The sequence below is a fragment of the Nuphar pumila genome, chromosome 6 (genome assembly GCF_984573655.1).
Source record: "Nuphar pumila chromosome 6, dmNupPumi1.hap1.1, whole genome shotgun sequence".
NCBI classification, from domain to species: Eukaryota; Viridiplantae; Streptophyta; class Magnoliopsida; order Nymphaeales; family Nymphaeaceae; genus Nuphar; species Nuphar pumila.
Window position 1 is genome coordinate 69,710,963 of NC_143254.1, and position 21,718 is coordinate 69,732,680.

The following is a 21,718-nucleotide window of genomic DNA, read 5'->3' on the forward strand; positions in this document are numbered from 1 at the left end:
CCTTAGAAAATCTTCCAAAGTGGATTCATTCACTCATATCATTTGCATCATGAAATCATTGGTTTTCTCATGATTTTCTTAAGAAAATTTCATTCTCAAGAAATCGATTTCTCCAGAAGCTCTGAGAAATTTTCAAAATCGGTTTTTCCCAAGTCAAGTTTTCCACAGTTTTCCATGGAAAAGGTTATTTTCTCAAGATTTTCAAAAGAAGTCTCTCACCTTTCTCAAAGATCAAAATCGATTTCCAAGTATTTCAAATGTAAGATTCCCAGGATTTCAATTTCCCAAGTTCAGTTTTCTTCTCCAATGAGTTTTCCTATAAATTTTCCATCATTTTCCTAAGAAAGTTCTCAAAGTCCGAGTTTTCCTGAGAAGTGTTTCCCTTTTCAAATGTTCACCTTTTTCTCAAGAATCACTTCTATTTTCCCAGGATTTTCAACCATTCATGATTTTCCCACATCTTTATGAACTTTCTCGTGATTTCAAAAACCCTTTTCATCTGAGTTTCCTGAGAAATTGACTCTCACCTTTTTCCTGAGAAATGTTTTTCAACTCCAAAGGTTTTTTGAGCATACATCATGTTTTCCAACTTACATTTTCCAAAATCTCATAGCACATGCCTGAATTCTTTGTGCATTTAGGATAGAACACGATTTTGATGATTTAACTAAGTCAAGCACAATTTTGGCCCTTGGTTCGATTACCCCTGTTAAAGGCGGCAGGAACGGTCGAGCCCCATCCCATGGATTTTCTCGCGATTTTCAAAACGGAGGCGAGTATTTCAAAACAATTTCCAAAATCCGGTCAAGTTTGACTTGCGAAAGCATTCCTCTCTCTCTTCCGCAAGGAAGGGAAGACGGGAAAAATCTTGCGACGATAACAGCTCCAAGATACGAATTAAGATCTTGTTGGTGGCCTCGGCCTGACCATTCTCTTGAGGATAATATGGAGCGGATAAATGTTGATAGATTTTGAATTTTTAGCAGAATATCTTCATTCTTTCATTCTTGAAATGACTGCCATTATCTGACATGATGTCGTGTGGGATGTCGAAATGGCAAAGGATGCTCTTGTGGATAAATGAGACCATGTGTCGACCTTCTACTACGTGAAGAGTGATGGCTTCTACCCATTTGGTGAAATATTCTATCGCGACAAGGAAGTATTTGTGACCATTTGATGCAGAGGGAGTGATGGGACCTACGACATCGAAGGCCCACATAGAGAACGGCCATGGAGAGACAACAAATTGTAAATATGTTGCCGGAGCATGTATAGAAGGTGCGTGTATCTGGCATTGAACACACTTCTTCACAAAATAGTAACAGTCTTGCTGCATAGTCTTGCAATAGTAACCTGCTCTGATGATTTGCTTGACAAGGGTTTGGTAGCCGACGTGGCCGCCACAAATGCCTTTGTGTGCTTCTCGCACGACTTCTTTGGCTTCGTCTTTGTTCAAGCATCTGGAATACTCCGAATTGAATCTACAACGATAGAGGACATTGGCCAGAATGAAATATCGGGTAGACATACGCTGGATTGCTCGCTGCTCTTTCTTTGAGAGTTTTGGAGGAAATTCACCAGTTTCTATGAAAGTTTTGATATTGTAATACCAAGGCTTCTTCTTTTGCTCAGCTTGGTGTACTTGTTCTGTTGAAAGGAAAGCAGGTTGGTCAAGTCTGCCAATTTCGAAAGAGCAACAAGATTCTCCATTTTTGAATGCCATAATGGAGCCTAAACTGGGTAGACTATCAGCAACTTGATTAAAGTCTCTCTTGATATGAAAGAGCTGAAATTCTTCAAACTTGCTGACAAGAGCTGAAGCGATTTTTTGATAATGAAATAGCTTCTGATCTTTGACCTGCCATTCGGCTCGGACTTGATTGACAACGAGTAATGAGTCGCCGTAAGCATGCACTCTCTTGACATTGAAGTCTAGTAGAATCTTTATACCTTGAATCAAGGCTTCATACTCGACCATATTGTGGGTGCATTGAAAATCTAACTTGAGAGAAAATGGAATCATCTCCTTCTCTGGAGTGATTAACAAGATTCTGATGCCTATTCCGGCCATATTTTTGAAACCGTCGAAAAATAAATTCCAGACTGGGTATTGTTGGATATTGCATATTTGCTCGTCTGGGAAATCATCTTCGGCTTTCACCTCTTTTGCCAGAGGAAAATCTGCCAATTGATCTGCGATTGCTTGACCTTTTATTTATTGCTGCGAGACATATTCTAGGTCATACTGCATCAGCAAGACTTGCCATTTGGCGACTCATCCGCTGAGGAAAGGTTGCTCCAAAATGTACTTGAGAGGATTGAGTTTGGACAAAATTTTGACTTCAGATGCCAACAGGTAGTGTCTTAGCTTCTGACACATCCACACCAGAGATAGGCAAGTCTTCTCTATGTGAGAATATTTCTTTTCATAGTCTATGAAAGTCTTACTCACATAATAAATGACATGCTCTATCAAGCTGCCTTCTTTGTACTGTGCCAAGAATCCGCCGCATGCGACTTGATTGACTAAGATATATAACAAAAGAGGTTTTCCCAATTCTGGCGGCTTCAGGATTGGAGGATTGAGAAGATACTTCTTGATTCGATTGAACGATTGCTGACATTCTAGTCCCCATTTGAACTTTACTCCTTTTCTGAGCAAGTGATTAAAAGGCTCGCATCTCATTACCAAGTTGAAAATAAATCGCCGGATTGATTGCATGTGTCCCTGAAGGCTACGCAGTTCTTTGAGATTCTTCGAGGGCGGCATATCAATGATAGCCTTTGCTTTGGCTGGGTCAACTTCAATTCCCTTTTTGCTGACCAAAAAACCCAACAGTTTGCCTGATTCGACTCCAAAGACACACTTTTGCGGGTTAAGCCTTAACTTGTAAAGAATGAGTCGCTTAAACACTTGGTCAAGAGCTTCGAGGTGATCTTCTTTCCTCTTTAGATTTCACGAGGATATCATCAACATACACATCCATAATTTTGTGCATCTGATCATAAAAGATAACGGCCATTGCCCATTGATATGTTGCTCCAGCATTTTTGAGCCCGAAAGGCATAACTGTATAGCAGAAGGTGCCCCAAGGCGTAGTGAAGGAAGTTTTTGATTGGTCGCGGGCGGCCAACTTAATCTGATTGTAGCTGGAATATCCATCCATAAAAGAGAACATAGCATGTCCTGCCGTGTTGTCGACTAGAAGGTCAATGCTTGGAAGTGGATAGTCATCCTTCGGAGTTGCCTTATTGAGGTCTCTGAAGTCTATGCAAATCCTTACTTTGCCGCTCTTTTTTGGAACAACGACAATATTGGCTAACCAATCTGGGTAATCAATAGTCCGGATGAATCCTGCTTTAAGCAGATCTTCGAGTCCTTCCTTGACTTGTTGTTCTATTCTGGGATCCATTTTTCTCAGTTTCTGCTTAACTGGCTTAGCATCTGACTTCAAAACGAGACGGTGTTCGACCAATTTGGGGTCTAAGCCCGGCATATCTTCATATGTCCATGAAAACACTTCTTCATGTTGCTTGAGAAAATTTGTAAGCCTTTCCTTCTCTTCCGGACTCAGACTGGTTCCGATCTGGAGAATCTTGGGATCATCCTCTGAACCTATATTGACATCTTCAGTCGGATCTTGTACTAGAGGAGATGGTTCGTCCTGCTTCTGAACTGAGGCAAACTCTGGCAATTCCTGAAGAGACTGTTCAAATTCAGCATAATCATCTGATTGTTTTGTAACTTTGCTATTTTTAGTGCTTGCCTTGACTCTGTGAATTGTTGCCGACTTCTGAAAAGCCTTGGGATAGAGAACAAGCTTCTTAATTGTCCGAGAAGTCATTCTGAAATTTTGGATGAGAAATTTGATTCAGATAAAATCGCTTATCATAAGTCAAACAATCATTTGAAGAGAACCATGCATAAAATGACATTAGAAAATGAGGAGATAGAGAAGAGAAATAGGTGGCATCCAGATAGACAAAGAAACTTGAAATTTTATTGATTTTGAATGAATCAAGGACATTAATAAAAATTAGACATTTATTGAAAAGAATAGTAAGAAAATAATGAATGGTCTTCAATGTGCCCCTTTGACAAAAACAGTCTTCTTTAGTGAGCTTCCGCCAGAAAACCCTAGTCCTGCTATGTGGGGACGATGCTTCTGGATCACTGGCTCGATGCGACCATCTTCATTTTTGCCGAGTCCTTTGAAGGGTTGATAACTATGCTTTAGGAGTAGATCAAATCCCTTTCTTGCCTTTATGAATAATGGAAACAACGGATGATCTTTGATAGTACTATAGTTGATCCGGCCTCCGATCTTGAAGAATTGAGGGCCTCTCCACTGGGTCATGGCTACAGTGTGCAGAGACAATTTTGAGAATGTCTGGAGTATTTCTCGATTTTCTCCGAGATTGATTTCTTTACTCTCTCTGATGTTGGGGATATCCACCGTGAATGATAGTCGAGGGATCATGGGCTGCGGGAGCCTTTCTTCTGGGTCTTCTCCCAGTACTGTTGTAATCATTTCACCTTTTGACCATTTCACGCATTGATGCAGGGTGGAAGGCATCACATTCGCATTGTGGATCCATGTCCTTCCGAGCAGCAGGTTGTAGGTGGGTGGCACATTAACCACATGAAAGAAGACGAAGTGCACTGAGTAATTGATGAACACTTCCAGAAATATCTTTCCCTTAGCCGTTTGACTATGGTTGTCAAATCCGTAGATAGTGATGGGATCCAGAATATATTTTTTGTCCATGATCCCTAATGCTTTTGCTGTCATTTCAGGACATATGTTGAGGCTACTGCCTCCATCAACTAGCACATGTGGTACCGTCATTCCTCTGACTCGAACGACAATGTACAAGGCATTATTATGAAAGGAATGAGGCTTTGGAAGGTCCTCACGCGAGAAAGTGATCAGTGCATTGGTCATGGCGGAGTTCAAGATTTGTGCCATGTCTTCGGGTGTGGTACTGGGATTAACTTTAATCTTTCTGAGCAGATCATCCAGTAATTGCTGATGCTTGCGGGAATTCTTGGCCAAGTCAAAAATTGAAATATTGGACAGAGCAGTCAAAGGATTTTGACTGGAAGTTTCTTCTTTTTTTGGGATGGATTTAAGAAAATGTTTTGGGAACCCTGGAATTTTACTGGCCGCTGTAGGAAATACTTCGAATGGCTCCGCTGATACTTTTAGCTTATCAAAAGCTGAAATTATGTCCACCCTTTTGGTGGCTGGTGCTGCTTGTCGCAGTACTGAAACCTGATGTTGAACTTGTAGATCTTGTAGAGAACATGACTTGATGTGCTTATGAGGTAGGAACGTGTGAACAACCCAAATTTTTCAAAATCTTTTAAATATTTCCTTTTTGCCCCTAATATCATTTTTTGAAGCAATTGAGTCATTTCAAATCTAAATTCCAGTTCATTTCTCTAGTTTTATTGAAATTAAATCCATTTCATATGATTAAATTGATTTCAGATCTGGATTCATTGTCCAGATCCAAATCTGGATCTCCTTGTTCAAATTTTAAATTAAAATTATAGAAAATACCAAAAATAGCCTTTAAATAGCTCGGATAGTCCATTCGACATCCGTTTGGATCCATCACATTGAATTTCTTGATTCGAGTGTCAAAACTCGAACATTTTCTCAAAACCTGGGTCCAAACCCATTCTTCTGAAGAAATTTCCCCGAAATGATCTAAAATTCTCAGAAAAATACTTTTGTAAATATTCCTCAGAAAAATACAAAAATTTAGTGTTTAAAACTTTGTTTTCTTTTAAAACCTTAGTTTTCTACTACAAAAATATAAAAAAAATGGAAAAGCAATATGAAAATAAAAAAATTTGAGGAAAAGCAAATAGTTTTTAAAACTTGAAAATGGAATTTTTGCCAAAAACCTCCTTTTAAACCATTTTTTAAGAAAAGTTCTGAAAAGGAGCCCCCCCCTGGGAATTTTAGAAAATCTCCAACAGCTTCTTCCCGCACACTCGCCTTCTCCTACCACTGCCATTGATCTTCAAACAAACTTCTCATTTTCTACCTTACATCGACAACTGAACATTTCTCGAACCATCGTCTTCTTCTTTAAAAAGGAAGCATACAGACAAAGCAAGGGGTCGTCTTCTACCCCTCCACCTTCTTCTCCTTCACGGATCCACAACTCACCTATCCACCGATTCTTCTCGAATCCCCTTCGACTCTCTTCTCCTTCTTCTCCCTCTTTGATCATCCCTCGATCTTTTCCACGAATCCCTTCTCCCTTCAGAAGCCCTGCAATATCAGGAATCAAGAATCAAGAAGACGACTGTCATGGTAGCCGAATCAAGATGCTAAGTTTGTAACATCAGTGTTTTCCTTCTCCAAATAACATTCTGCGGCGCCGCTGCTTAGTTTTATCCGAACATCCCCACATCTTATTAACTTCTCATTTTAAATGTCCCAAGACCCTCGTTTTCCTGAGATCAGAATAATCTGGGATCGTAGTTCACCAGCAGGACTGGATTGAAGACAGCCGATCCATCTTCATTTGTCCATCGATCCTCCTGGAACAAGAAAGATTCAAATAAATCTTGGACTGCTTGGTGTTATTTTGCGTTCAACTCTCATCAAAGGTACAAACAAAGTAGGTAACGTTCCGATTCTTTGTTAAGTCCATGATTTTTGTAATGGTTCTATGCAAGAACTTCGAATAGTAGATTGTATATAGTTTCTCTCTCGCTAAAAAAAAAAATGCAATGGATGGCACCCAACATATACTGTTGTGGAGTGGAAAAATTTTGCTGCTGATAGAGAGTCCGTAACAGAAATGATTAGTTCCCAGCTAGTTTTGCATAGCTATGCAACTGCTGATACAGAATCCAGGGTTGTCACTGCCCTTACTATTTTAAAATTTCACTTGTTCAGTTATCAAGGTTATATTAGTACTATTTTGTTACTTGGCAGTGTTGATGCCACGAAACCATACTTGCACACTATATACCCTCATGATTCAACTAACACCCCTCCCTGTGCAACAATGGGTTCTGGGTCACTTGCAGCAATGGCAATGTTTGCGTCAAGATACAGAGAGGAATTACCAATTGCCAAATTCGTTCTGGTATAAAAGCTCGTATGTAAGGCAATCTGTTCTGGTATCTTCAGTGACTTGGGAAGTGGTAATGTGGATGTCTGTGTAATAACTAAAGGCCATGAAGAATACTTGAGGAAGCACCAATTGCCAAATCCCCGTACATATCTCAATTCAGGAGGCTATTTTTCTGAGAAGGGTGGTACTGTGGTATCATCAACAAAGATGAATCCATTAAAAGAGTTGGTGGAAATTATTGAAGGAGATGCAATGGAAGAATGGCAGGATAAGCATTCAGTCCTCGAGATATTCAAAACAAAGACTATTTCAATTACAAGTAATCAATATTTTGGCATTCTTTGGCCAGCCTTGTTTCTTCTTATTTATGCTCTTGCGCTGTTAATAACTGAATTTAGGTTGATAGATCATATTCTTTAAATAATATTTTCATTTGTGCTGAATTAATGCTTCTTAGAGGAATGCCTTACCCCTTTCTTTCCTAAATGTCTACACCACCACTTGCTACAAGTGGCAGCTCATACAATAGCAGCACTCCACATCCCAGCTCCATTTTCAAATTCCCTCTACTGCAACCCTGCATATGCCGGCAGCTACACCCCAGCACCATCCTCGCCATCTCCTGTGCTTACTGCCTCTGCAATTTCTCCTTCACTGGGAAAATTAAAACCTCTCGTATTCCTACAACAACCAATTAACTGGGAGAATCCCTAAGGAGCTTGCCAAATATTCATAGCCTTAAAGTGGTAGCTGTTTCTAGCAACAAGTCTGTATGGAACAATTCCCACAAATGGTCCTTTTGAGCACATCCCCATGTACATCTTTTTCTTCACAGCATTGCCAGACACACATTCATCTCTCAGTCACCAATTTCACCAAGTTTGAGAACTGTATGAAGCCACTAAGCATTACGCTTTTACAGAGAAAATCGGTTTTCCGATTTATCTGGTGGCATCTTTCTGTGTTGATATGGAATATCTGTTCTGGGCAATCATTCCTGCTTTGTTATGGGACCTGTTGAGGGGAAGCTGGATATCTCATCAATTCAAGATCAGGTTCCCAAACTACTGTAAGATATTTAGCTTGCAGAATTAAAGTAGGTTGTCCTACTAACTCAGCACTAGGCCTTGATTTTCTGTAAAATCTAGGCTTTGTTGATTCAAAAGCCAAATTTCAATTCAACACACATCCTGTTTCCATGTCTTCTCCTGTATATATTCTTCTCTGTTGAAACATATGCATCACCTTAGGTAAAATCCATCTGCTTTCTGCCCTTGCATTTAGCAGTACAAAGGTACACTCTGCATCTTTTGTGTTTATGCCACGCAACCTTCATTACCAACATTATGATGCACTTCATGACACAGCCATATCCTGTGCATAGCTGATGCACATCATTTCTTATCATACTGCTACCATTGCAGTAACATCCCTGCAACCTCTCTCCACCCATGGCTCACCTGCCATTTCCTTGTTGGCTGCCCATTGGCATCTCAACTTATCATTTAATCACTGTTATAGGTGATAATTTGTAGAAAGCTGACCCACCACCTGCAATCTGTAGGAATCGTTGTTTCATCAATAAAGGTTGGATTGATATCTTGTTGCCACCAATCTATCGGTTCATACTAACGTGATTTTTTTTCTTTATTTAGTATATCATATGTATTTCCTCATATAGGAGTTCATTAGCTTAAACAACCATTTATTCATAGTCTTATTTAGTTTGACATATTTAGTTTAGGGTGGTTGCCCATAGGCATTTTTTTAGAATTGGCATAACCATTTGTGTCTGCATTTTCAACCTAATTTACTCCCTTTTCTTTTATCTTTGCATTGTGATAACTTTGTTTTGCAGGGAATACGTGGAAAAGACTATTTCTTGGATTTGTGTTTCAATTTTCAAATTTGTAATAAATTAGATCATCAATGAGAATTTATGTTTCCTGTTTTAGATAGAATAAATGAGCATGGTAAATATCATAAATTGCATTATTTTCATACCTTTTGCCTTTATTTTCTCAAATTCTCACAAATGGCTACACGAATGGCACGTGCACCATTTCGTAGGAGGTAATTAATCTTAAGTTGATGATTTACATCAACGGCCATAGTCGGGATGTAAACAAGACTTAGGATTTTTATCTTTTATAAAATAACACTGGATCCATACTGGATCCTCTTCAAAAATCATCATATTTCCAAATATTTTCTTCTTTTATTAAAGTTTAACTTAAAATTGGCTCAAAATATATACCAATGGCCATAGTCAGGGTATATTGAGAGTTAATTTCATTTGAACTCTATAAAAGCACAAAATGTGTTTTATTCTTCTCTTGAATCTAAATATAGATTATTATATAATACATTCAATGACCATAGTCAAGGATGTATTATATCTTCAATCTTATTTTAATTCATCCAAAGAATGAAATAGCTTTTCAAAATCCAATTTCAAATTCTTTAAATTCATTCATCATTTAGGATAGAACTGTATCATATCTTCAAAATTCGTTTTTTTCAAAACTCCAAGTGATGTAAATATCTTCCTCAATCTATCTTCAATTCTTATAGAATCCAATTCATCCTTTCATTTTCAAATTCAATTTCAATTTTTTTTTAATCTCAAAAGTTCAATTTAACTTTGAGATTTCGAAGTCATTTTTATATTCAAATTCAAATCAGATTTCAAAGTTCAATTTGACTTTGAAATTCCAAAATCATTTTATATTCAAAACTCTAATCAAACTCAAAGTTCAATTTTAACTTTGAAACTTTGATTCATCTTCTGGTTCCATATTCAAACTTCAAATTCAAAGCCTAAATTGACTTTGAAATTCATTTGTATATTCAAGATTCAAATTCTAAATTTCATTTTTCAAGTTCAATTCAAACTTGAAAGTTCTTGATTCATCTTCTGAATTTAACAAATCCAAATCCATTCTAGGATCTAGAATCCAATTCTACATTTGGATCTCAGAATTCAGATCCACTCCATTTTAGGATCCAGAATCCAATTATACTTTGGATCTTAGACTTCAAATCCAAATCCCTTTTATGATCCAAAATCCAATCACACTTTGGATCTCAGACTCCAGATCCAATTCCATTTTAGGATCCAGAATCCAAGTCTACTTCGGATCTTAGGCTTCAGATCCAAATCCCTTTTAGGATCTGGAATCCAACTTCACCTTGGATCTCAGATTACAGATCCAAAATCCATCTTAGGATCCAGAATCCGATTCTACGTTTGGATCTCAGGTTTCAGATCCACTCCATTTTAGGATCCAGAACCCAAGTCCATCTTGGATTTCAAATCTCGGATCCCATTCTGTTTAGGATCCGGAATCCAATTCCAATTCTAGATTTCAATTCCATTTTCGGATCTAATCTGAATCTCTTAAATCCATTTCCATTCTTAAATGCCACTTGATCTTCTCAAATCCATTCTAAGATTCAAATTCAATATCACTTCAAAACTTCATCTTCTTCTCTTAAAATCCATGATTAAATCCAAAGTCCATTTCTGACTTTGAAACTTCATTTTCAAAACTTCAAATTATTCTTTTTTTCAAAGTCAAGATCTATCCTTCCAAACTCTGATTTACTTCGAAAACTTGGAATTTCTCTGATCTATCTCAAGTTCTAAGTTAGATTCAATCATTTCTTCACTCCTTTACCAAGTTCATCTCAAGATATTTGGAAATTTCCAAAAACATTCGTCCAAAAGAGCATACATCCTTGCATTGCACAAGCATGATTCCTTGTGCATTTAGATCCTTAGGATAAATTCTTAGATTATATTTAGGCAAAGCAAAAGGCCTAGATTCGATCCTTGGTTCGATTACCCCTGGTAAAGGCGGCAGGAACGGTCGAACCTCGTATCGACGAGCGAATCCCGTCTCTCCATTTCTCCCGCAAATTTTCAAAACGGAGGCGAGTAATTTTCTAAATGTTTTCAAATAAAGGTCAAGTGAGACCGCGCAAAATAGTTCCTTTTCTCTCTTTCTTTCTTTCTTTTCTCTTCTCTCTTTCTTTCCGTCCTTTATTCTCCTCCCTTCAAAAAAAGGAGGAAATAAGGGGTTGGAAAGGAAAAGAGAAGGAAGAGAGAGAAAATATTACGAGAGGAAGAATTTTGCGATGATCACAGTTTTGGCGACCGTGATGGGACATCGTCTTCGTCCGGTTGAATCTATGCCTTTGCTTTGCTTTTATATAATCTAAATCTTTATTCTTCTATGTCAGCTTCATTTCCATGCAAACCTTAGGAGCCTAGACTCTGTCCTAAGCTGACATCATTGCATATAGGATCTAAGTATGGTTTGGTAGGACCATATTGGGGAGATTATATCCATGTTCACATTAGATTTAGGTCTTAAGTACAACCCTCCTCAATTCTATGGATTGAATGCAAAACAATGTATGCAAGTGTATGCTTCTTTTCATTTAAATTCTATCTCTTTAGGACTTGCATTAGAGCCTTCTGATTTTATTGCATGTTGATCATATTTTGAAAACATCCCTACCTATATTGTCCCGGTCTTCACATTGCTGGGCTGTCTCACTGAACCATAGTTCGGGAGAGAGCCTCACAACTGGACCACTTATTTGGGTTCGCGCCCCCCTACCACGTACCTAAGGGCCATAGTCTGAGGTATATCGGTAGGTGCTCAAGGATGTTGGGAAGCCATTACCTTAGAACCAAAGAGATATCTTATATGCCACGTACTTCGAGCTTCGGCTTGAGTATATCGGCGTACCTTGATTGGAAACAGATGATATAAATCTTAGAGTTAGGATTAAGGTCCTACCAGCCATTTCAAATATTGCATATAGAGTCGGCCTTAGGGGGTACTGTTTGTGTATCCTTGCTTGTATATCTATGATTGTGTGATATTTTATATCTTCCTTATATTTTCAAAACCCTGGGTATATATTTCAAAATTTCCTCTTTGTTTTTAAATCCCAGGTGTATTTTTCTTTATCCTTTTCTTCTTCTAAAAAATTCTTCAAAAATTCTTCTGATCCTGCCTGCAAGTTCTTCAAAATTTTTAAATCCTTACCATTTATTCTCAAATTCCATTATTCCTTTTATTTTCTTCTGTTTTTATATTCTTGTTTATATTTTCATAAAAATCTCTTTCCGCTAAGAGATATCCTTTTCAAAATAATATTTTCTTTTTCATATTTTTTTGTTGGTTACTCTCCCTCGCAGAGTAAACAACACAATTGTCACAAATTTGGTGGCGACTCAATCCCTAGTAATGGGATACAATTAGATTTTTAACCTAAATCCTCCCTCTTTGTCAAAATTTCTCCAAAAAGTTTCTTTGGTCTAAAAACCTTCTCTTTCCTCTACAGAGAGCACTGATATTCAAAAATGGTTACGACAAGAGCGGGAAAAGAAACAGTTCCTTAACTTAGCGACAGTGAGGCGGAGGAGATAAGCTCTCCTAAATCAGTCAGGGGACAGAGTCAGAACAAGAAAGATGACATTGACCCCGCTATGTATGATATGTTCCAAAAGATGATGGCGAGGATGATGTCGGAACTAGCCGAGGCCAAGCTGAAAGAGGCAGTTCCTAAAAGCAAGCTGAAGAAGAAGCCTGTGAAAAAGACAATCAGAATCATTAGGAAGAAGGTACAGCCAGACACTACTTCTGAGGAATCAAAGTCAGTCGATGAAGAATCGAAAGAGGAAGAGTAGATTGTCTACAAGCAGAATCCTCCAAGGCAGTCCGTAAAAATAGTTGCAGAAGAGCCTGAATCCGTCAACAAGCCCAAGTCTGGGGCTCCAGCAGAGGACCTGATGAGCAAGCAAATGAAGGAGATGAATCGAGCTATTAAGGATATTCAAGCCAAGGGTAAAGGCAAGCAGACCTACACTGGCGAAGATTTTTACGATGGTCTAGATGGGGACGATAACCTGGAGAACCTTCCTCATAAATTTCTCAAATTTGATGGGACTGGCAACCCTAAAGCCCATTTAGCCACATTTTATGCAGAGTGCAGCCGTTTCAGGAAAGATAACAGGGCTCTGTTCATCTGTTTTCCCCGCAGTCTGGAAGGTGTAGCAGCCAGATGGTATGCCGATCACATCAATCCTATCGAACTACGAGAGTTCGATAAGGTAGTAAATATGTTCATCGAGCGCTTCTTATTCAAAACTGAAGCCTCACCTACATTAAATCATCTTTACAACCTGAGGCAAGGAGAGAATGAAAGAGCAGGTGATTTCATTCACAGGTGGAGAAGCACCTGTAATAAGATGAAGGTACCCATTCCAGAGGAGCACGCACTGCAGGTGATCCTCAACAATTTCTCTCATCAAATAAGAAGCCTCATCGCCACTTCCCCGGCGAAATCCTTTATCAAATTGATTGAGCGAGCCGAATGGCTCGAAGCAGGAATAGAAAGCGGGCTTTACGAGGGCACGCCTCTGGTCAAGAATGTCCAAGACCAGAAAAAGAAGGCGCAGTTCACTCATTCAGTTGATGCCTCCTGCAATAATCTTGGTAGTAGTAGCAAAGGAAACAAGAACAACAGTGGCAGCGGCCCGAGAATAGATCAGAACAAGGGGCAGAAGGAGAAATCCTTTAAAAACAATGATAAACCGCTTCCGATTGGCCTTCAGCAAAAGGGTGATCTACAAGAGAAGCCCAAATACATCAAGTGGGAGAAAGATCGAGTCTTCACTCCATTAGATCAAACTTTGGAAGCAGTTCTGAATTACCTTTTAAAGCATGGGATGATCAAACTCCCTAAGATAGCGGATCCTCCCGTAATCTTGGGAAAATTCAAAGATCAATTCTGCAAGTTCCATAGAGCAACGGGGCATGACACAGAGCACTGCTTCGTCCTCAAGCACATGATACAAGACTGCATTGATAGAAGTATTTTGATAGAGGACGAGGAAGAAGAGAGCTCAGCAGTCCTGACAGAACCATTTCCAGATCACTCAAAGAATTAAGGATGCCTAAAGTTTTTCTGCACTGTCGTTTTTCCTTTTGATTAGTCATCTTGTAGGGGCAAGTCAGCCCATTCTTTTTGAATCCTTTCTTTTCAAAGTTCTTGTAAATATTCAGTCTTGTTATCGAACCTTTTGCTTATCAATGAAATGTCAGTTTCTTTTATATCTTTTTGCTTCTTTTCCCTTTGACATATTGGGGCATTTAAATTTCCTATTTTCAGAATGTGAGACAATCCTGACATCATTCATGAGAGAAATGATATTACCTATGAGGGCCTTTTCAAAATTCATGAAATTTCAAAAAGTCTTAGTTATGACCAAAGAGTTCAAATATTCTTCGGTCCAAGCTTTGTCAAAAATCAACCCTCGTGTTGATCATGTTTTCAAAAATAGGTTTTCAACCATTGCATTGAAAAATCAACCCTCGTGTTGATCATGTTTTCCAAAATAGGTTTTTGAACCATTGTATTGAAGGATCAACCCTTGTGTTGGTCTTATCTTCCAAAATAGGTCTCAAATCTTGTGTTGATCATATTTTCCAAAAGTGGTTTTTCAAAACGTTATATTAAGAACTCAATCCTGGCATTGATCTCATCTTCCAAAAAAAATGATTTTAAATCATTATAGTCAAAGATCAACCCCTGTGTTGGTCTTGTCTTTCAAGATTGGTTTTTTTTAAAACCGTCATATTCAAAGATCAACCCTTGCGTTGATCTTATCTTCCAAAATGGGTTATAAATCATCATATTCAAAGATCAATCCTTGTGTTGGTCTTATCTTCCAAAGTGGATTTCAAATCTTTATATTCAAAGATCAACCCTTGTGTTGGTCTAATCTTTCAAAATGGGTTTTCGAATCATTCAAAAATCAATCCTTATATTGATTTTAAATCATTATATTCAAAAATCAACCCCTGTATTGGTCTTATCTTCCAAGATTGGTTTTTAAAACATTATATTCAAAGATCAAACCTTGTGTTGATCTTATTATCGATTTCGAACTGTTGTTTTTAGAAATCAGATCTATTGTTGATCTTCTTCTTCAACAAATAAGTTTTCAAAACCATTGCCTTCGAAAATTAACCCTCATGATGATCTCTCATGTTTGATTTAAAGGATCAGATCTCGCGCTGATCATTCTTCTTGTGGTGGATTTTCTTCCCCCAAAATGATTTCTCATTTATCTTTTAAATAAACATTTTCCTTCCAAGATCCCATATGCAGGCAGGATCAGAAAAACTCCTTTTTCTCAAATCTTATAAATTTTCAGTTAATTTTTGGTACTTTTTATCTATTTCATTCGTTTTATTCATATTTTATCAAGTTTACATCAATTTTATCATGTTTTATCAAGTTTATCAAAAAAATTCCTCAAATTCCATTAAATTTTATCAATTCTTGTACCCTTTCAGGTTAAGGGATAAACCTGATGCCTCTTTCCCATGAGGTATTTTCTAAATCCTGTATTGCCCTTTCAGGTTAAGGGATAAACCTGACCCTTGTTGTCCGAGGTGTTTCCCGCTCAGGTTAAGGGATAAACCTGACCCTCGTTGTCCGAGGTGCTCCCATTCAGGATAAGGGGAAATCCTAAGACCCCTTGTAGGAGCAACAACGCTACCTATGAGGATTCTTTTGTAAATACAAGTTTTGTTAATCTTTATTGATTTTCTAGATTTATATCAATTTGCCTTCACTAAATTTTCTTAAATTCTATTCTTTTCCCATTCAGGATAAGGGATAATCCTGAAACCCCTCGTAGGAGCCACAACGCTACCTATGAGGATTCTTTTGTAAATACAAGTTTTGTTAATCTTTGTTGATTTTCTAGATTTATATCAATTTCCCTTCATTAAATCTCTTTAAATTCTATTCTTGTTCCCATTCAGGATAAGGGATAATCCTGAGACCCCTCGTAGGAGCAATAATGCTACCGATGAGGATTCTTTTGTAAATACAAGTTTTGTCAATCTTTGTTAATTTTTTTAGATTTACATCAATTTTTCTTCATTAAATTTTCTTAAATCCTATTCTTTTTCCCATTCAGGATAAGGGATAATCCTGAAACCCCTCGTAGGAGCCACAACGCTACCTATGAGGATTCTTTTGTAAATACAAGTTTTGTTAATCTTTGTTGATTTTCTAGATTTATATCAATTTCCCTTCATTAAATCTCTTTAAATTCTATTCTTGTTCCCATTCAGGATAAGGGATAATCCTGAGACCCCTCGTAAGAGCAATAACGCTACCGATGAGGATTCTTTTGTAAATACAAGTTTTGTCAATCTTTGTTATTTTTTTTAGATTTACATCAATTTTCCTTCATTAAATTTTCTTAAATCCTATTCTTTTTCCCATTCAGGATAAGGGATAATCCCGAAACCCCTCGTAAGAGCAATAACGCTACTTACGAGAATTCTTTTGTAAATACAAGTTTTGTCAACCTTTATTTGATTTCCTAAATTTATATCAATATCTCTTCACCTTCTTAAATTCTATTCTTTTCCCCATTTAGGATAAGGGATAATCCTGAGATCACTCATAGGGGCAACCATGCTACCTGTGAGAATTCTTTTTACAAAAATAAATCAATTTCCTCAAATGTTCTACATTTTTTTTTTCAAAGTTCTATATCCTTCTGTCTTCTCAAAATTTATTCTTTCTATATTCTCCATCACATACCTGGTCCATCTAAATCATAGATCATAAATTCTAAATCTTGTCATATCCCTTCTAAATTCAAGTCTCAGGTTATCTCTTCATAAAATCTTCTATTTCCCCTTCAGGATAAGAGATAATCCTGAAACCCCGACCATTCTTCTTGCTTCGATCTCTAAATATCTTAAATAGGCCGATCTCCTTCCCGACTCTCAGTTGGAAAACCTAGTGCTCGCACTGGTTATTTTGCTAAAGTTTTTAAATCTAAAGATCAAGTTCAGTCCTCATACTGGTTGTCTTTCAAAAGTCTCAATCTTAAATCAGGTCGTTAAATGAAATATCCCAGCTACCTCGCTAGTCGTTAAATGATTAAATGAAATGTCCTAGCTACTTTGCTGGTCGTTAAATGAAATGTCCCAGCTACTTCGCTGATCGTTAAATGATTAAATGAAATGTCCCAGCTACTTCGCTGGTCGTTAAATGATTAAATGAAATGTCCCAGCTACTTCGTTGGTCATTAAATGATTAAATGAAATGTCCCAGCTACTTCGCTGGTCGTTAAATGAAATGTCCCAGCTACTTCGTTGGTCGTTAAATGAAATGTCCCAGCTACTTCGTTGGTCGTTAAATGAAATGTCCCAGCTACTTCGTTGGTCGCTAAATGAAAGGTTCCAGATACTTCGCTGGTCGTTAAATGAAAGGTCCCAGTTTTTACTGGTCATTAAATGAAATGTCCCAGCTACTTTGTTGGTCGTTAAATGAAATGTCCCAGCTACTTCGCTGGTCGTTAAATGAAACGTTCCAGCTCCTTCGCTGGACGTTACATGAAAGGTTCCAATTTTACTGATCAGAATGTCCAAAATCATAAATTGCAACTAAAGGTCGCATCAAAATCTATATTGAGTAAATACTTCACATAGAAGTCATGAAAACTTTGCCAATCTGCTAAAAAAATTTGTTGATTCAAAATAAATCTTACTGCACAAAAGAATTACCTTGGATTACCTCTAGTATTTTCTTCATAAAAGGTGAAACTCTTTGCGAAAAAGAGGTAAAATTCAAATATTTTTCCTGTTGATCAACCAAAAGGATGAAAGAAATATCCTCGGTATGATTAGTGAAATAAATATTCGATGACATTGAAAAGCCGGAAGCGAATTGATATTGATCATAGTTATGATGCATGTTTAAAGACGATTTCCTAGCAATTAGACAGTGGAAATATCCTGAGCCATAAAAGAATCCACTTAATCCATATCACCTTATCCAGTTTAAAGCTGCAATCAAATATTGGCAAAAGGGATCTCTCAATTGTCGTCAAGATGAAGGCGAATATGCGAGCAGACCCCCAGGGCCAAAGAAGATTTGGATCATCTACCGAGATGAAGGAGTTTGTGAAGGATCCTTCCAGGGAAAGTTCAGATCACCGTTGAGATGAAGGCGAGTGTGATGAGCCTACCGACAAACCCTAAATGATATTTGATTTCTGCTATCACCTAAAGACCTTTTGAGCCACCATCATATATAATCCCTCAGAAAATGAAGGATCGGAACATCTCCAAGATGAAGGAGTTTGTGACGTACCCTTCCCTGAAAAAGAGAGAAAAAGTCAGGAACATCCAAAATGAAGGATGATATAAAAGCCCGAAAAAGCTCAATGACTCAAAAAGAGTGCAAGAAGATCATCATGGAAAAAACACCCAGATATCAAACTGCCTAAATTGCCAGAAATCATCTTTTCTCATGCAAAATTCTTTTATCAATGTCTTTTCACTACTTGCTTTTATGAAATTGAGAATATTTCTTCTCTTCTCATATCCAGGAAATATATAGCTTCCTTGAAGAAAATCATCAGCGCTAAAATTTTGAATTTGACTCTTAAGACCGAGGAGTTAACCTCGTTGGAGGAAATATTCTAGGTAAAAAAGGGAATATCTTTGCACACATATGCACATTTTCAAGCGTTGAAGTCAACTATAAATTCATCTTATTGGCAAAATTTTCTAGATATTCCAAGCATGAAATAAATATTCAATATCCATTTTGGTGCAACCTAGCGTTGTTTATATCTTTCAGAAGAGTTGCCTCATTCAGTTGAAGTATCTCTCATGTCCCATCACGGTTTCGAGAAACCCGTATGGTTGTTCCCACTCAGGTTAGGGGTCAAAACCTGTACTCCCTGCGAGAGGTCATTAAATTCAAAAGCTGATTTAGTCTCAGCAATGAGACATCCAAGTTCATCCCTTTTTCAAAGCTTTAGGGAACCCCATTTCCTTCCTCCTTTCGCAAAACCTCTTTCGGATTTGTTCGTCCAAACTCCGAAGGTCCCATCATGGTTTCTTCATTCGAGGATTCCATATGGTCATCCCCTTTAGGTTAAGGGTTAAGCCTGAACCTCGTACCTCGAGGTATCTTCCTTTTTCAGGTTTGGGTTAAACCTGAGTATCATTTCGACGAGGTGTGTTTTCCTCCAGTCCCATCATGGTTCTTCCCATCGAGGAATTCATGCTTTATATATCCATCCAGAATAAAATCCTACTTGAACTTATCTCGCGAGGCATTCTCTCATAAATGTCCCATCAAGGTCCTCGCATATTCCTTCCCCCATTCAGGTTATTGTTATCGTCGCAAAATTTTTTCCGTCTTCCCTTCCTTGCGGAAGAGAGAGGGAAATGCTTTCGCGATTCAAACTTGACCGGATTTTGGAAATTGTTTTGAAATACTCGCCTCTGTTTTGAAAATTTACGGGAAAATCCATGGGATGGGCTCGACCTGTCGGTACGAGGTTCGACCATTCCTGCCGCCTTTAACAGGGGTAATCGATCCAAGGACCAAAATTGTGCTTGACTTAGTGAAATTACCGAAATTGTGTTCTATCCTAAATGCATAGAGAATTCAGGCATGTGCTATGAGAATTTTGGAAAATGTAAATTGAAAAATATGATGTATGATTAGAAAATATTTGGAGTTGAAAAGCGTTTCTCAGGAAAAGATGGAAATCAATCTCTCAGGAAAACTCAGACGAAGAAGGTTTGAAATGTCGAGAAAGTTTATAAAGACTTAGAAAATCTTGAAGAGATGAGAATCTCGAGAAAATCTTGAGAAAGTTTATAAAGACTTGGAAAACTATGAAGAAATAAGATTCTCGGGAAAATCTTGAGAAAGTTTATAAAGACTTGAAAAACCATGAGGAAATAAGAATCTCAGGAAAATTTTAAGAAAGATTAGAAAGACTTGGAAAACCATGAGGAAATAAGAATCTCAGGAAAATTTTAAGAAAGATTAGAAAGACTTGGAAAACCATGAGGAAATAAGAATCTCGGGAAAATGGAAGAAATTCTTGAGAAAAGATGAACATTTGAAAAGAAAAGCACTTGTTGGGAAAACTCGGACTTTGAGAATTTTCTTAAGAAAATGATAGAAAATTTATGGGAAAACTCTTTGTAGAAGGAAATTCAAAACTTGGGAAATTGAAATCCTGAAAATATTGTCTTTGAAATGTTTGCAAATCAACTTTGATTCTTGAGAAATATGAGAAATTCCTTTTGAAATCATCTTAAGAAAATAATATTTTCAAGGAAAATCACAGGAAAACTTTGATTTGGAAAATCCAACTTCGAATATCATCATAGTTTCTTGAGAAATCGATTCCATGAAGTGAAGATCTCTTGAGAAAATCATGAGAAAAATAGATAATGCAGATGATTTGAATGAATGAATGCACTTTGAAAAGATTTCTGAAAAATTGGTTGGAAAAATGTGGATTAAGTCAAAGTAAATCCTTCACATATTCTGACTGTGGCCATGAATATATTCAGGGTTTATTTGAGTTAATTCACAATATTTTGAAAACATTGGAAATATGAGCTGCATTTTTAAGATAGCCTAAGAGTGTAGACTCAATGTGACTGGTAGAAAGATGATGGATCTGGGTCTCGTCCATATTCCGACTAGGGACGTAAATATGGACTCCACCGAGTTCATCAACTCTCTAAGAGTTGGTGCACGTGCCATTCGTGTTCATCCATGGTGAATTTTGAAAGATTGAGATGTATGCATCATATGATCAGGATATTACTGAAATCAGACTATATGAGATGCGGCCTAATCTAAGCAGTAAAAGTAAATCTTATTCCAAGGTTTACATTGGGTTGTTACATTGCATAACATAAAGTAAAAGAAAATTGAAATGGAGCCAAGGAATCAGCATCTTCTAGATTTTCCTGCAAAATGAGAGTTAGTACAAGATAACCAAGGGAATGGGTATTTATATATATACTATATACAACAAAGATATGCATATAGATATAAAAATACTTGAATTTATGATGAATGATATATGACAATGAAGATATATTTACAAAAGTAAGAGAAAAGAAAAATATATGTAATAACAAGTACACATGAAGGGATATATATATATATATATATATACATATATACATATATACGTATACATATAGGTAGATATACAATAGATATACATATATATAGATATATATGTACATGTAATGAGAAACATATACATATAAATGGAAAATCCATATAATGGGTAAAATCAGAAAATACAGGTATATACAGTTTCTGTAGGGGATTTCACGAAGCCATATTTCTCAAATTATAATGTATTTTTCAATAAAAATGGGTATGGAGCTTCCCCATATACCAATAACAAAGCATGCCAAAGATGACATATAGATCAAGAACGGATATGGATATATACGTTCATGAAGATGACTAATTATCAAGACTGCACACCTGCAGCAGAAAAAAAAATGGATACATGCAGGAAATGATTTCCATAAGCCATTCACGCAATCAAAATAGTTGATTTTCATACAGCCATTCACAAAATCAATTGTATGAAATGACTTCCATAAACCATTCACACAGCCAAAACAGTTGGTTTTTACACAGCCATTTACAAAATCAATTGTAGGAAATGATTTTCATAAACCATTCACACAGCCATTCACATAGCTAATGA

General features: G+C 37.1%; 1 pseudogene; it reads left to right on the forward strand.

Moving 5' to 3' along the window:
• LOC149834913 (uncharacterized) overlaps nucleotides 1–21,718 on the forward strand; it is a 95,773-nt pseudogene that overhangs the window by 61,659 nt on the left and 12,396 nt on the right.